The 17,237-nt window shown below is 44.5% G+C and overlaps 2 long non-coding RNA genes across 2 annotated transcripts in view; both read right to left on the reverse strand.

Moving 5' to 3' along the window:
* LOC137435009 (uncharacterized) overlaps window positions 1–17,237 on the reverse strand; it is a 183,898-nt gene that overhangs the window by 159,124 nt on the left and 7,537 nt on the right. The window lies entirely within an intron of this gene.
* LOC144893663 (uncharacterized) lies at window positions 11,749–16,985 on the reverse strand. The gene is made up of 2 exons (XR_013624600.1): window positions 16,479–16,985; window positions 11,749–12,153 (listed from the first exon to the last, which is right to left on the reverse strand). It is a non-coding gene; the product is annotated as an uncharacterized LOC144893663 (long non-coding RNA).

The raw sequence follows: 17,237 nt of genomic DNA on the forward strand, positions 1-17,237 counted from the left end.
ACGTGGCTTTTGAGTGGGAAATCTGCGGTTCGCCGGTTGGGAGCTGTGGAGCGTCCATACCCGAGAGTGTGATTTCCCAGTCGCCTTGATGTCACCTTTGCGCAGCTTTGGCAGCGGGACTGTGACTGTCATCCGAACGGGATTCTGGTCTCGATACGACATCGTACGGACGGTCACTGGAGTGGATCGACTTTGGCTTGAAGCCGGAATCAACTTTGGCTTGAAGCCGGGAAAGAGACATTAGGAGTGTTCTTCTTTTTGCTCACTTGGAGCAGAGTGAGTTATATTGTATGAACCTGATGGTACCATCATAGGAAATATATATTGGTTGTACTATTGATTACTATTGTTGTTGTACTGTTATTCTTGTGTGATTTTAATACAATACTTGTTTGTTGGTAACAATTGGTGTGGTTTCACCATTGATCTTTGACATACAGAATAACACATTTTTCTGCCGTGACTCCTCTCGGGGCTCGGAGGTACACCGTGACGGGGGTTTGGGGAGGAGCACGTAACAGAAATTGGGCACTCGTCTTTGCTGACAAAATTCCTACAATCCTCATCCGGGATTAAATTCCCTAACACTTGTCCGGGATAGAATTCCCTAACATTCCCAAAATTCCCAAATTTGGAATTTTTCTAACATTCCCAAATTTTTCAAAAAAAATAAAAATAAAAATATATATATTTTGAATTTTTTTGTGTGAAGGTTAACAGGTGCTAACTAATAGTCACCATGGTGTTTGACGCAGAAAAATTTGCGGCGTCCCCTAATGAGGCACAGTTCCAAGCGTTTAAAAGATCGGAACTCTTGATATTGGCCAAACATTTCAACTTGGAGGTCCGAGCTCATATGAAGAAAGCAGAGATGCAGACATTGGGGGTAGAATCTCTGGTGGGACAAGGAACATGGAAAGAGGTAGCCTTGGATTGGTTACCCGAGGAAAAAGAAAATGTGGAGCTTCGGAAAATGGAGATGCAACTGCAGAGCCAGGAAAGGTTAAAAGCAGAGGAAAGGAGAGCTGAAAAGGAACTCGAGGAAAGAAGAGCAGAACAGGAACGAGAACTCGAGGAGAGAAGAGCAGAGGAAAGGAGAGCTGAAGAAGAAAGAAGAGCAGAGGCAAGAGCAGAGGAAAGGAGAGCGGAATGGGAGTTAAAGGAACGTGACATGGAGTATCAGAAGGAACTTAAACTCAAGGAGCTGGAGTTAATGGGAGAACGGAGAGAAGTAGTATCCATGCCGGCTAGTTCGACAACTAGTCAGAACACTTGGTAGGCATGTGAGGCTGGTTCCACCCTTCAATGAAAACGAGGTAGCCAAGTTTTTTTTACACTTTGAGAAAGTGGCTCAAATGCTAAAATGGCCTGTGCGGTCCTGGACTATGTTAGTGCAAAGTGTTCTGGTGGGTAAAACTCAAAATATCTATTCGGCTTTACCGATTGACCAATGTGCAGATTATGAGATAGTGAAGAAAACCATTCTCAAAGCCTATGAATTGGTTCCTGAAGCTTACCGGCAAAAATTCAGGAATGCCAGGAAGAGGGAGAGTGAGACCCATGTGGAGTTTGCCAGAATGAAGGAAACTATGTTTGATCGGTGGTGTGACTCGAAGGGGATTGGGAAGGACTTCAACCTGTTGCGACAATTGATCTTGGTGGAGGAATTCAAACAGTGTGTCCACACGGACATTAAAGTACATCTGGATGAAAAGAAAGTACCATAGTTGTATGAGGCAGCAACCTTGGCAGATGACTATGCCTTGACACACAGGATGGGGTTACACAAACCTAGCTTCCCGCCTGGAGTTAGCCAGGGGAGTTATGGTAAATCAGGTGAGGAGAACAAATATTCATGGAGGCGGCCTAGAGATTACTATGGGGACAAATCTGATACCGCGAATTTTAGGGATCAGAAGACTACAGTTCCAAGACAGACTTATCTTCCGGGGGGCCCGAGGCAGACCACGAGTTTTTCCTCCGGGCCTACTTGCGCTTTTTGCAAGAAACCTGGGCATTTGATGTCCCAATGTTACGCCCTGAAAAGGAAAAATCAGGAGCGGAGTCAAACTAGTGCAACTCCGAATGCATTGGCAAATGCGAGAAATCGTCCTTGGAGGACAGTGCGTTGTGAAGGTTCCCATGCCAAAGTTACGGCATCACAGAACGACCTTGTTCAAGAGGGTTGCAAACCTTTTATTTCAGAGGGGTTTGTGTCACTGGACGGAGACTTAATGAACCAGAGACCTGTTGGGGGTATTGAGGGACACAGGAGCACATCAATCTTTGATGCTTGAGGGAATTTTGCCACTGTCAGAGAAGACGGCAACTGGTGTTAGTGTTCTTTTACAGGGGGTTGGTGGCTATGCTAAAGCTCCACTTCATGTCATCCATTTGAAGTCTGATTTGGTGTCAGGTGAAGTCTGAACGTTGGCGAACGAGAGTCACGAGTGAACTTTGGGTTTCCCAGGAAAGGGATTTCTGCGACAGAGTTGTTATCGCTGTGACAGATAAACCTGCGTGTCAGGTTTTGCGGTTGATTCCGAGGAGAATCATCGTAGTGCTGTTACGCCTCGAGAACGGGCCGTCGGCCATTTTGACTCACGCGCTTTGCGCTTCGCTCAAGGTTTTTCACTTCACTTTAACCATTGTCACCGCATTCAGACATGAATCTGGTGTGATAAGATAAATATATATGTACAAGTGATAAGATAAATATATAAGTATAAGTGATAATATAAACATATATGTGATAAGATAAATATATAAGTCTAAGTGATAAGTTAAATATATATGTATAAGTGATAAGATAAAGATATAAGTATAAGTGATAATATAAATATATAAGTGATAAGATAAATATATAAGTATATGTGATAAGTTAAATACATATGTATAAGTGATAAGATAAATATATATGTGATAAGATAAATATATATGTACAAGTGATAAGATAAAAAAGGGGGTTAGAGATTTTAACGGGCTACCGCCACCATTTTTACTAATATATAAATGATAGAACCAAGCATTAACCAAACTAAAGAGTGGAGGTATATACAGCCTTGGTATATAAAAGGAAAACATCATGAATGTGAGAAATATCAAATAAGTATCATTGAAGAAATAACAGGAGTAAGAGTAGATAAACAAATAAGCGAATAAATTTAAATACGAATAAGTTAGAGGCTCGCAGAGGCAACATCCTTGAGTGGACTGAAAACTTTAATGATTGCCAAGAGATTGAGGGGAAAATAATTTACTATAATCTCAAAATGGTATGTGGTTCGGGAGGGGGTCAGACGAGGTCATTAAGAGAAGTTCATCATTTCATATCAGCTCAACGGCGATACCTAAACCGAGAGTTAAATTCTAATATAACATTTGTCAATATTCGAGATGGTGATTGTTCTTCTAAGAGAATTAAATTATTACCTAAAAATGAAACACAAATATTCATTGGGTCTCTGCATGAGTATAATGAAAAATGGGGGGAGTTAATAAGTTAAATTCAGGGCGAAAAAGGGTGTAATTTTTCAAACCTGGCATGCCTGGCATTTCAAGCCATGGGCAAGGTTTAGGGAAAGTGGGTAGGGCTTCGTAAAAAAGTGTGTGGGGCTTAGGAAGGAGAAAAGGGGGCGTAATTTAATGAGAGAAAAAAGGGGTGTAATTTTTCAAGATAGGTGGTTTGAGTCAATAAGTTTCCATACTTTTCCCCATTGGCTTCAATATTAAATTTGAGGTGAGCTAGAACCTATGAGTAGTAGTTAGGTCGATTGAGGATTAAATATTTGGAAATAGGTTGTCCCAAAAGAGGGTGAAATCTGGTTGAAAATCCAGTGAGTTATTAATTTTTTAGCTCCTTCCCCATTGACTTCAAGTTTAAATTCTATGTGTTTTAGTAGTTGGTAAATTAGCTTTGTAAAAAGTGGATGCAATTTTTTGAGAGAAAAGGGGGTGTAATTTTATGAGAGAGGGGGTGTGAGTCAATAAGTTTTTCCCTTTTTCCCCATTGACTTCAATGTTAAATTTAATGTGCCTCAGAACCCCCATTTTCCCCCAACTGACATGGTTTGGCCAACTTTGTGATAATCTTCATACTTTGTCACAGAGCATCAGTGCCACCGCTGAAGCAGCTTCCTGAGCCAGGCTTGTACTGGGTGGTTTGCCATTGCCTTCCCAGCAGTATTTCAGGCAGGAATTTGTAATTTGGCCATGGTCCCACCGATCACTCGCCTCCTCTTTGTTTGCGAAGAACACAGTGAGGATCTTTAACATCCACCAACTCATGTTGGGAGACGGGACTCCCAGTTTTTCCTTTGTTTTTTTTTTTAATACACAACATCGAGGCTCGTGCAAGAGCTAACATTAATAACAAAAAGACAAACTGACACATAAAACATGAGATAAAGGAAGTGGGAGAGAACATGGGGAGAGAGAGGGAAGCACACAAGTACAACATTTGAGAGCAGCGACATCGGGAGATCTGTGGGGGTGGGGGGGAGAGGGCTTGGGGGGAGGAGACATGGGAAGGGGGGTGAGTGGGAGAGGTAAAAAAAAAACACATGGACACAGCTTGGCCTTCCATGAAATAAGTCGGTATTTCAAAAAAGTGGATCTGGGGTAAATAAACGGGGGTAGAAAAGATCAAGGTTTTGGATGGGGGAAGATAAGAGATGGTGGTGAACAGCTGTTTTAAAGACCTGAAGGGAGGAGTGGGATTGAAGAGAGTGGGGGAGTTTGTTCCAGAGGCGGGAGAAAAGAGGAATGAAGGAGTGAAGGTGAGCAGAGAGTCTTGATTTTGGCAGTTTATCCATAAGAGGGTTGCTGGCAGATCTTGTGCGACCTGGAGGAATATTTGGGGGACAGAGCACAGAGAGAGCTGGGGGAGCAAGGCCGGAGAGGAGTCGGTAGAAGACAGAAAGACCACCAACCTGCCTGCGGTGAGTGAGTGAAAAGTCGTCGGAGTTAGCTTCATCGCGGGAGATACATCGCCTAGTATAACATCCATTGGAGGAATGGCCCACACAGTGATGATTCACACAGTCTGCGAAACAACGGGAAGTGTATTTCTTGGTCGGGATTCAAACCCAGGCAAGACAGCGTCGGTTTAGTCACTGATAACCTGACCATGCGGCAGGGAGCACTGGCTTACATGTTACCAGTGGCAGTCCCAAAAGACTGACCTGACCGAAACCTGATTTCCGTTCCAATAGGACAATGACCCCAAACATATAGCAACACTGGAATGGCTTTAGAACAAGAATGTGAAAGTCATTGAGTGGCCCAGCCAAATCCCAGACATGAATCCCATTGAGAATCTGTGGAATGACTTGAAGATCGCTGTTCACCGACGCTCTCCATCCCACTTGGCAGAGCTTGAGCAAATCTTCAAGGAAGAATGGGAGAAACTCCACAAATCCAGATGTGCAAAGCTGATACAGACATACGCAAGAAGACTTGAATCTGTATTCACTGCCAAAGGAGCTTCTACTAAGTAGTGACTCAGTTGAATAATTATGTAAATTAGATATTTCTGTATTTCGTTTTAAATTATTTTGTAGACAATTTTAAAAATGACTGATATTATGGGGTATTATGTGTAGATCAGTGATTTAATCCATTTTGAATTCAGACTGCAACATAAAATGTGAAAAAAGTCAAGGGGTGTGAATACTTTCTGAAGGTAATGTATCTCGTTTGGTATCATGCATTTCTTCTGGTTGAATGTTGAACTTTGCCTGCATGCAGAGATTTTCAAACGCAGCGTGGAAAGCTCCCGCCGGAAACGGGGGACAGTTGAATGTGCGACCATATAAATACATGGGCAGACGCCAGACTTCACATTATATAATAGACTAGCCGAAACCCGTGGAACATCCACGGAAGGGAGGATGGCGTCGTATCGGCAGTTAATCGGATGCTTTTGGGCCTCAAAGTCGACTAATTCAGATTTTTCGAGTATGGCTGTAAGTGATAAACAAAGAGCGCGGTTGGAAGAAATTATGGTAAACCCACCTGATGAGGTTGGCGCACACCGTGATCGACGACACCGGCACAAATGCATGCTCAGGATTGTCCACTCAGTGGACGGCTTGCTGTCGTCTTCGACTGTCCAATCAGCGGACGGCTTGCTTCGCCTTCACCCAGCAGACGCCAATAAGATGGCGTCATATTGGCAGTTAATCGGATGCTTTTGGGCCCCCAACGTCGGCTAATTCAGATTTTTCGAGTATGGCTGTACGTGATAAACAAAGAGCGCGGTTCGTAGATCGTAAATCCATTCGTGCTGTGGGCATCGGGTCACTGGGTGCGGTGTAAAAGGGATAACAAAGTCGAGTCCTTACGCTATTATTATATAGACTAGCCGAAACCCGTGGAACATCCACGGAAGGGAGGATGTGGTGTATGGATAGAGTGTACCATTATGGATGGCATAGGGGAGAGCTCATGGGATCTTCTTCTTCCGTTAAGCTCCAATTTTTTCTCTTTAAGTTGAGTCCAATCAGTCCTCTCTGCTCTAAGTGCTCAGGCCATGCCTTCCCGCTCTCATACTTTTATTTCCGTTCGGTGTAGAAAGAGATTGACAGATCGTTCATCTGTTTCAGCTCGTTATCTTTAAGCTTCCTTACATCTCGCCACCTGCTACACCTCTCTGAGTTACGAGGATTTATGCAACGCACCCCGAGTATCGCAACATCACTCCATTTAACTTTATTAAAATGACGATAAGGACGTTTCCTTATATATCCTAATTTAAAATGTTCAAGGGAATAAAAAGACCATTTGGTTCACACCACCCATGTTCACACCACTCGACTGTCCAGTCAGCAGACAGCTCGCTTCGCCTTCACCCAGCAGACGCCAATACGATGGTGTCGTAAGATGGCGTCGTATCGGCAGTTAATCGGATGCTTTTGGGCCCCAACGTCGGCTAATTCAGATTTTTCGAGTATGGCTGTATGTGATAAACAAAGAGCGCGGTTCGTAGATCGTAAATCCATTAGTGCCGTGGGCATCGGGTCACTGGGTGCGGCGTAAAAGGGATAACAAAGTCGAGTCCTTACGCTATTATTATATAGACTAGCCGAAACACGTGGAACATCCACAGAAGGGAGGATGTGGTGTATGGATAGAGTGTACCATTATGGATGGCATAGGGGATTTGCTTGTCCGAGTAAGAGTTAGGAAGAAAGATCAATTTTCACTTGTGCAAAAATGCTACTCACAATTACATCGCCTGTGCGTCGGCCTGTGATTGAGCCAGAGAGTTGGCCTGTGAGTCAACTTCCTTTCCAATGTCTGCAAGAATTGAAATACTGATTGTGAATGTGTAAAATTATATGAAAGAAGAACATGCATATCAATAGACGATGCCATCGAAAAGGAGAGCAGCTGTCAATAGAAAAGGATGTCTGACATCAATTTGACATTATTGCACAGGAAATGACAAACAAAGAAACAGTTCATTTCCATCGGGTAATATTATGATGAGAGATCAGCCGATACCTTTATTATGTCCATCAGCATCCATGGCACTTAGAAAAAAAAAAACGTGGCATCAGCCAGCCGCAGCCAACTATCACGTACCGTCTCGAAGTCAATGCCATCCTTTTATCTCTTCGTATACAAGTACAACTCACTGATCGCAACGTCACTCCATTTAACTTTATTAAAATGACGATAAAGACGTGAAACCCGTGGAACGTCCACGGAAGGGATATCGTTCGTCTGTTTTCAGCTCGTTATCTTTAAGCTTCCTTACGTCTCGCCACCTGCTACACCTCTCTGAGTTACGAGGATTTATGCAACGCACCCCGAGTATCGCAACGTCACTCCATTTTACTTTATTAAAATGACGATAAAGACGTTTCCTTATATATCCTAATTTAAAATGTTCAAGGGAATAAAAAGACCATTTGGTTCACACCACCCATCACACCACTCGACTATCCAATCAGCGGACGGCTCGCATCGCCTTCGCCCAGCAAACGCCAATACGATGGTGTCGTAAGATGGCGTCGTATCGGCCGATAATCGGATGCTTTTGGGTCCCAAAGTCGGCGAATTCAGATTTTTCGAGTATGGCTGTACGTGATAAACAAAGAGCGCGGTTCGTAGATGGAAAATGCATTAGTGCCGTGGGCATCGGGTCACTGGGTGCGGCGTAAAAGGGATAACAAAGTCGAGTCCTTACGGTATTATTATATAGGTACCGCACTTGATTTTAGCTCAAACTGACAAGTACCGTCTTTGTTTCTTGCAGTTTTCGATGTGGCCGGAGACATTTGCAGAAAAAATGGGGAAGAAAGAGCAGCCATTGCCTGAGGAGGTTCAAGAAAAGGAAGTAATGGAGATGCAGGAAGTAAAGAAACAGCTGGATCTAATAATAAAAGAAAGAAATGCATTGTTAGCTAAACAAGAATTGCAGGAACAACAATTAGAGCGAAAAAAGTTGTGGCTGAGAGAGAAAGAAAAAGTGCAGGAAAGGCGTGAAAAGTTGTCACGAAAAGAAGAAGAACTGAAAGAAAGAAAGCGATTAGTTCAGCTCAGAGAGCAAGAGGTGCAGGCAAAGGATGTGCAACATAGATATGAGGAAGAGGTATGGATGAAAGAGAAAGAAAAGCAGAAGAAAATAGAGGAAGAACAGCAAATGAAAAGCAAGGAAGAGGAAATGAGGAGAACAGATGAGGAAGAGCAGATGAAACGGCATGATGAAAAGCTAAAGGAAAGAAAGCTGGCAGAGTGGAGGCAAATCCAACTGGAAGATCAGAAAGAACATGCGGAATTTGTACAATGGAAGGAATCGGTATGTCAGGAGCATACACGAAGAATGCTTGAGATCCGACAAAAAGAGCAAGAAGTTCGAAAGAGTGAGTGCATGGTGGAGGAATTAGAGAAACAGATTTGGAAAAAGGGAATGGAGTGCGAACAACTGCAGGCTCAATTCGAAAAAATGAAGGCGTTAAAAGAACCGGAGATAAAGCATAGAGAGCTTGAGACACGCCGACAAGAGGAAGAGGTCAGCGAACGAGAACGGGAAGTTGAGAGAAGGGAGAAAGCGGTACACCGAAGAGTGGAAGAGGATCGTGTGCGACAAGAACAATTTGTAGAGACAAAGACAAGAAAAGAGGAAGAATTGTTGTGCAGAGAGCAAGAGGCACATCGACTGGAGCAAGAGATTTGTAAAATGGAAAACGATGCGCTTGCACGGGAACACGAGGTTTGGCAAAGTGAGCAAAAGCGAAGAGAACAGGAAAAACACAGGGTGACGGATCAGGGAATAAAAGATCCGTTTGAGAAATTTAATGAGATGAAAGAGGAGGTAGAAGCGAGTGTTGGTGTAGAGGAGGTGGAAGCAAGTGTTGGTGGAGAGGAGGTAGAAGCAAGTGTTGGTGTAGAGGAGGTGGAAGCAAGTGTGAGTGCAGAGGCAGAAGCAAGTGTTAGTGTAGAGGAGGTAGAAGCGAGTGTTGGTGCAGAGGAGGTAGAAGCAAGTGTTGGTGGAGAGGAGGTGGAAACAAGTGTTGGTGTAGAGGAGGTAGAAGCAAGTGTTGGTGTAGAGGAGGTGGAAGCAAGTGTGAGTGCAGAGGCAGAAGCAAGTGTTAGTGTAGAGGAGGCAGAAGCAAGTGCTTGTGTAGAGGAGGTAGAAGCAAGTGTTAGTGTAGAGGCCGAAGCAAGTGTTAGTGTAGAGGAGGTAGAATCAAGTGTTGGTGTCGAGGAGTTAGAAGCAAGTGTGAGTGCAGAGGCAGAAGCAAGTGTTAGTGTGGAGGAGGTAGAAGCAAGTGTTAGTGTAGAGGAGGTAGAAGCAAGTGTTAGTGTAGAGGTAGAAGCAAGTGTTAGTGTAGAGGAGGTAGAAGCAAGTGTTGGTGTAGAGGAGTTAGAAGCAAGTGTTGGTGTAGAAGAGGGAGAAGCAAGTGTTAGTGTAGAGGACGTAGAAGCAAGTGTTGGTGTAGAGGAGTTAGAAGCAAGTGTTGGTGTAGAGGAGTTCGAAGCAAGTGTGGGAGTAGAGGAGGTAGAGGCAAGTGTTAGTGTGGAGGAAGTAGAAGCAAGTGTTTGTGTGGAGGAGGAGGAATCAAATGTTGGGGTAGAGGAGGAAGAAGCAATGATTGTGTAAAAGGTTGGTGAATGGAAACTGCGTCGGCAGCAACTACGGAATGAGAATGCCAATGAGTTGTTGCGGAATTAGGATGAGAGTCAACGGCTGAAGCAGGAAGAAGAACAGCTGGTGAAAACAAAGGAAAAACTCTTGTTGAAAAAACAAAGGAAGCAAAGGCAGGCAGCAAAGAAAAGTGTGGGAATTGAACAGAAACCCCACGATGTTGGCAGGACTCATCAGCCACAACAGAAGCCTCACTGTGAAGATGGGCTGCAAACACAACCAAAACACCAGGAGCAGAGGCCTCACCATGATTATGGGCAGCAACAGCAGCAGCATGGTGTTGAGGTGCCCTACCATATTCATGACCTTCAACAGGTAAGCATTCTTCATGACTTTGGAGAAGTTGGAGTGAACATACAGGTGATAAACACAGCCAACCGAAGATGAACATGATAAGTTGAAATAAATTTGGCACTTCGTCTTTGACAGACATTGCTGTTAATTATTGCTTTGATGAAGAGGAATATCCTTAATTGTGGAAATAATTGTAATTATAATTTTGCTGGGAAAGTCTAACTTATTGGTTCAGTCATTCCCCATGAAGGATCATTCCCAAGCATTTTAACTCCCCTCGATTGGATTGGATCAGCTAATTCAAGCTTTTCTCGATTACATGTTCCATCAGTGCATTTTCTGATGTGTCCTTTCCTGAACAAGTTATCAAACTGATGAAGACATCAATGTATTTAATCATTCATATTTTGTTTTTCCAAAGGCCCCCCAGAAGAGGCGCCCGTTCCCTCCTCCACCACCCTCCTACATGAAACCATCGTACAAGTTAGAACGTAAGTCGCCAAGAATCTTGCCTTACATTACCAATTATCCCAAACTTTGTCGACGCTGCACGTTCTTCACCTCCATCGTGTCCCATTTTCTCTGTGCCTCAGAAGTGTTGAAAACAAACGAATATTTTGCTGCGCTCAAAGCCATCCAAGCACCAAACAAATCTTCCAATGTGGTGGAAGTCTGGCATGAGTGTTAATGTATCCATACAGAAGCCAAGTGTGCACCTGGATGATCATTAAAATTAATTTTTTGAAAAATTATTTTTTCACAATTCCACTTTCAATCAGTGACAGGTGACTCGAGCTGCCTTCTCCGGAGGAGTTCATCAGGGTTCGCTTCTCGGCCATCAGATGAGGTTTTAATATTTTAAAATTCGTGCAGTAAGTGGGGATGTGTGGGCTCGGCATGAGGCACAGGAATGATGGATCAAGTCGCTTAAATTCCCTTGTAAAGTGACAGAACGTAAACATTCTTCCTCGTCCCGTGGGAGTTGTTGATTAAGAAAATACAAATGTGAAACTGCAGAGAAAAGTGAAATAAAACATGAACTCAAATACAGAAAACGAGGGAGAGGAGAGGCACAGAAAAAGAGATCGATAGATATTCATTCCAGGATTGTGTTCGGAGGCAGCAGAATGATGGAGATTATGGTGACGATGCTGTTGACTGCTTTTGCTGATGTGTGTGCAGCGAAACCAGTCATCGTAATGGCCGCTGGAGACGAAGATGAAATGCTTGGCAGTGACTCTGTCATCTTTCCGCCGTGCAAGCGCTCCAAGAACACAAAAAAAAATGCCAGGTTGATGATGATGGCGAATTCAAAATTTTTTAATTGAACATCAATCTCCAGAACTAAGGTACGATAAACACACGATGGACTCGACTTAATCACTCGCGTCCTTTTTGTGACTTTGTTACTGTGCATGATGTGTGACTTATGACTGTACATCATGTGTGACTTATGACTGTAGGCCGACATCATGCATGACTTTGTTACTGGACATCGTGCATCACTTCATTAATCTAAATGAGGCGTGACTTCGTTACTACTGTCGTATGATGGAGATGATGATGACAATGCTATTGAGTGGTTTTCACTTGCGTTTGTTCATGTGCTGCAGAGGAAAAAGTCATAGGAATACCCAATGGAGAGGAAGATGCAATGTTTGGCAATGGGTCTCTCATCACTCCACCGCACAAGTGCACCAGGACTAAACAAAAAAAACGAAAAAAAATACGCAGGTTCATTCAAAACAATTGGGGATCTTTCCATGTTTCTCTCACCTTGGTTTTCATTTCAGCTCTTCCTGAATCACAATCCTGTTCTGTTTGCTTGAAACTGCTCAAAATATTTCCTGGAGGTCAAGTCCAGCTCTCTTCTAATCAGCAGTCAATATCCTGGGAGTGAGAGAACACTGAGAACTTTCTCATGCCAGATAAAATTCTAGTATCCGGATCCAATTCTCGGTGAGGATGCACTGATCCATTACTGAGTCTCACCAACGTATCTGCTCTTCAGTCATTGGTCAAAAGCTGTGGACTACATCAACCTCTTCTGGTGTGGCGGCTTCTTTGGGACATCAAGATCTTGGCTCAGACTCAGTGCTGTTTCTCTCTCAAATAAATTCAAATTTGTTTCTCCACACACAAACACCCCCACGCACAAACACCCCCACACCCACCCACACCCACCCACACCCCCCCCCCCCACACCCCCCCCCACACCCACCCACACCCCCCACACCCCCCCACCCCCCCCCCCCACCCCCCCCCACACCCCCCCCCCCCCACACCCCCCACACCCCCCCCCACACCCACACCCACCCACCCCCCCCCCACCACACCGCCACACACACACACCCCCACCCCCACACATATCCACACCCCCACACACCCCCCACACACACACACCCCCCAAACGCACAAACCCCCCACACGCACACACCCCCCACACACACACACCCCCACACCCCCACACATATCCACACACACACACACACACACACCTCCCCATACACACACACACACACATCCCCACCCCCCAACACACACATACACACACACACACACATCCCCACCCCACAACACACACATCCCACCACCCCACCCCCTCTCTCAAAATATTCAGCAAAGCTTTATGAACATATAATTTTTCTGTACTGAATGAACATTGTATTTCTGTAATTGCAAATGAATCAATAAAAACCATCTCTGGTGATCCATAAAAACCAAGAGGGCAAAAGAAAAACATCACCTTGTGAAGTGAATGAAATCTCATCAAATGCACACAATACAAAGTATTCTGGGGGATCCATCCATGTTGAAGGTCCTTCAGTCCTTCTTCAGTCATGTGCAGCACAAGGCTGCGGAGCACCATTATTGGCTGAGGGTGCGGTTGTGTCGCTGATGCAATATATCCCCTCTGCTTGTTGGACCAGGAATCTGTAATTTGTTCATGGTGCCGGCGATAACTCGCCCACTCACCAACTTATGCCGGCAGACGGTACTGGAGTTTAACGTCCATCCGAGGGCCGGCACACACATTGATGAATCACATTACCTGTGGAACACCAGGACGACGGTTAATCCTTTGTTTTCACTGACGTCACAGTTACCCATCTCGCATTGCGCGGCGGCCATTTTGATACCCAAGCTAATCTGTCCGTGTGCACTGATATTGATTGGTTTATGGTGAATGCGGATCGCAAAAAGTCTGTTTTATAAAGTAATTTTGTTTGTTTTGTCACGTTCATGTGGAGTGTGGTGCCATCTAGTTTATATTACGTATTGTTGCCCAACAAACACAGAACATTCGGTTTAAATTTGCCGTGGACCAGTGAACTGGTGAACACCTGGGCAGTGGGTCAACCTGCAACCAACTACCTGTAGAACAGACTTGGAGTGTACGTAAGGATACGGTAGATCCAGGCTTGAGTATGGCTAGCAGTGCGAGTGCCAACCTTGGCTACCAAGAGACGCTCCCCCCGGACGTTCTTGTTCGTTACAAAGAGAAGATTTCTGTCATTGGGTGTGACCCTTATGGTCTATCAAATGATCAATTTGAGAAGAATGTGAGCAAGTGGCCTCAGGTGACCCACATCGACGTGATCAACTACCTGTTGTTCAGCAAATCGGCCTATACCAAAGATGAGTTGAAGAAGTATAAATCCCTCGAGGCATACAGGTTGTACCAAGATGGATGGGTGCGACAAATCCTACACAAAGAACTGAATGACGTCCACTTGATTCGATCCAAGGTATTAATATATTGTTGCGAATATGGAATTTGGCCTCCATATCCGCTTGTAAATATTCCCCTATTTCCCCAATACTCCCCAACTATCCCCAATCCCCCATTCCCTAGTCCCATTGTCTGTAAACAACACTCTGTAGAACCGACCTTCCCCTTTTTCCCCCATTAAATGTCGTGCCCAGGTCCACCGCATCTCACGTAGACAACTTTCGGACATCTTGCTAGTTATTCTTAGTCTATGTCAGTTAAGGACTCCTTTCCATTAATTCTGACTTCGTTGCACCAGAATGTGATTATATGGCACCAGTAGTGAGTTTAGGACCTTCCCATACCTCCTTCCATCTTCTTCCCCAAACAACAACAACAACAACAACAACTACAGCTACAACAACAACTACAACCACGGCGCGCGGGGGGAGTGTGCGTCCTCCCACCAGCTCGGTTAGCCGCCATGACCATGCGCTCCACGGGGTTACCACGAAGGGGCTCCCTGTCAGCCCCTCGTCAAGGGCGGAGCCGGTAACCCCCCCGCATGCACCCAATGAGAAGCAACGAGCCGATTCCATCTGGGGCGGAGCTAACGAGCCGAGGGCGTGTCACTCCCCGCCGGATATACGCAGCGACTTACCGGATGTGAGGTCAGATGCGCCCCGAGCTTGAGAAGACAAGAGAGCCACCTCCGAGCGCTGAGAGACCTCCTGCATCTTTTGGGCCGCGCTATCCTGTCCCTGAGCACAAGGTGCACCTTGTGCTGGCCATCGAATACCCGCTTTCCTTGCCATCAATCCCCGTGTGAGTCAGTTTTTGTCCTGTTTCTCTGTGGTCTGTCGGGAATAATATAAGATTGTGTCTAAGTGCCTATCTTCCTTTGCTGTCCCTCTTGTAGTTGTAATCTAACCTTCCGAACGAATATAACCTCCTCCGGAGGTCTTGAGAACCGTATCCCTGGTGTCGTGTCATTTTAATCCCAGCCGTGTGTCTTTTCCTTCATTGACCTAGCGTAGCGCGATTAGTCAACGTTCGGGTATAATCGGGTAACCTGTGCAGACGTGGTCATACCAAACCGCTCGGTAAATAACATCTAAGCCGCGTCTGTAACAATATTAAACAAACATGTATTTTTTAAAGCTGCTTGTGTTAATGTTATGGACCTGATTGATTAAGTGCCCTCCATTTGTTCAAAAACCACTGCAGTTTTAAGCTGTGCATGCATGTGTGCATACTTTGTAGACATGTGACGCACAGTGCGAAGTGAGTGCCGCCATGTGTGCTTTGTGCGTATGGCCATAAGTCATCACCTATATTTATCATGTAAGCAACGAATACATAGCACGTTCTTCACATGATAAAATCGAGATTCATTTTGACCGAGTTGATAAGAGTACATAACTTTAGAAAGTTTATTGGACAGTTTTAAATTCAATACTTTTATGTTCCAGGTTTCGCCCTCCATGAAACATGTTCTTACTTACTGTTAACAACATGCTCGGAGCAGACAGGTGTGCGATCCCACTGTGATTCTGTTTGGATGTCACTGCGATTGATGGCAGCCTTCCACAAACGCCGCCTCTCTTCACTTAAATTGCTTGTTTCCTCACCCTGATTCAGTAGAAGTTTGGGCGTTTTGTAAAACTTAACTCCTGGCCTAACGCCTGGCCTGTTTGAACAACGAAATACGCCGCAAATTGGCATGACTGGTCGTGAACAAAAACTATTTAATGTGAATCCGCTGACGACGTTGTTCGAGAGGGTATCAAAATGGCCGAGGTGTCCCAGGGTGCCCTGCGCGCGTGCTCCGATGACGTCACAAGAGGATTCAAACCCAGGGTAGGCAGCTTGGAGGAGAGCGTGCGTATCTCCAAGCCATCCCGTCAGCCCATGTTCAGTCCTTACAACTACCTTCTCAGATTTGACTGAAAACCTGATCATGAATCCACAGAGACAAATTTGAGACAGAGAGTCAAAGAAAAAGAAGGTTCTGAGATTGCTCGTTATTCCACACGTGCTTCTCTGGTTATTTACCCATTCTGAACAAGAGTAAAACGCCAAATTTTCACAATGCATGGCCCTTCAATAATGCACCGCAGATTGCGATTGGACTTTACTCTTTTCTCCAATATTCACCAAGACAATCCAGAAAACATACAGCTGTGACTATAAGTATAAACTATAAAATAAATTAATATCATAATAGGAATATAATAACTCTTGATTAATTTAGCATCTCAGTGTGAGTGCATTTTATTGATCTCAAAAAATAGGGGCAATACCCCTGGTGCTCACCTGGTGGAATAAAGCAGTATGCTACCTGGAAGGTATCTCGACAGACTACGATCGATTGAAGCACACGGTTATTGACTCTCCCGATACAGGCCCGATTCACCACAGCGGCATCCGAGCTGGGCCGTAACTTCCGGAAAAAACGGAAATAAACCCGCGGTCACGGTGTAGGGATACAACGGTGAATATTTGCAGCTTCATACATGACACTACATGACTGCAGGTATTTTAAACAGTATCACGGTATGTTAAACCAATTTCAGAGGTTGCTGAAGGACAGGGCATAATGGAGAATCATACTAACGTAATCATGAGACTTTAAACAAATAAAAAAATACCTATGGGGGATAAATATAGCTATTTATAAAAAATACCTATTTACCTATGGGTAAATACCGATGGCGGATGACTAAAATTAACATTGGGCTGTTAGCAGTAAAAATAAACTTCCGGGAGCATGTGAAGCAGCGCTTTGCTGCCTATACACTGCCCAAGCAAAGGGAGGGTTGTTCCACGGGTCCCTGCTAGTTCTTGTGTTATGGTAACCTGAATTCTCCATCCCCGACATTCAAGGCTGGAATAAGAACTACGAACCATCTGTGCCCTCAAACCTCTCATTCTAGTTCAATGTGCTTGTGGCTTGAGAGGCCTCGTTGTGATTTTTAGCACATCACACAATCCTGTTCGTCATGGAGGATTATATAGGAGTGAGAATTATAATATCACAACGTTCTGTGGTCATGTCGCAACTACATTACGCAG

Source organism: Myxine glutinosa, chromosome 9 (assembly GCF_964187855.1).
Source record: "Myxine glutinosa chromosome 9, kmMyxGlut1.1, whole genome shotgun sequence".
NCBI lineage: Eukaryota > Metazoa > Chordata > Myxini > Myxiniformes > Myxinidae > Myxine > Myxine glutinosa.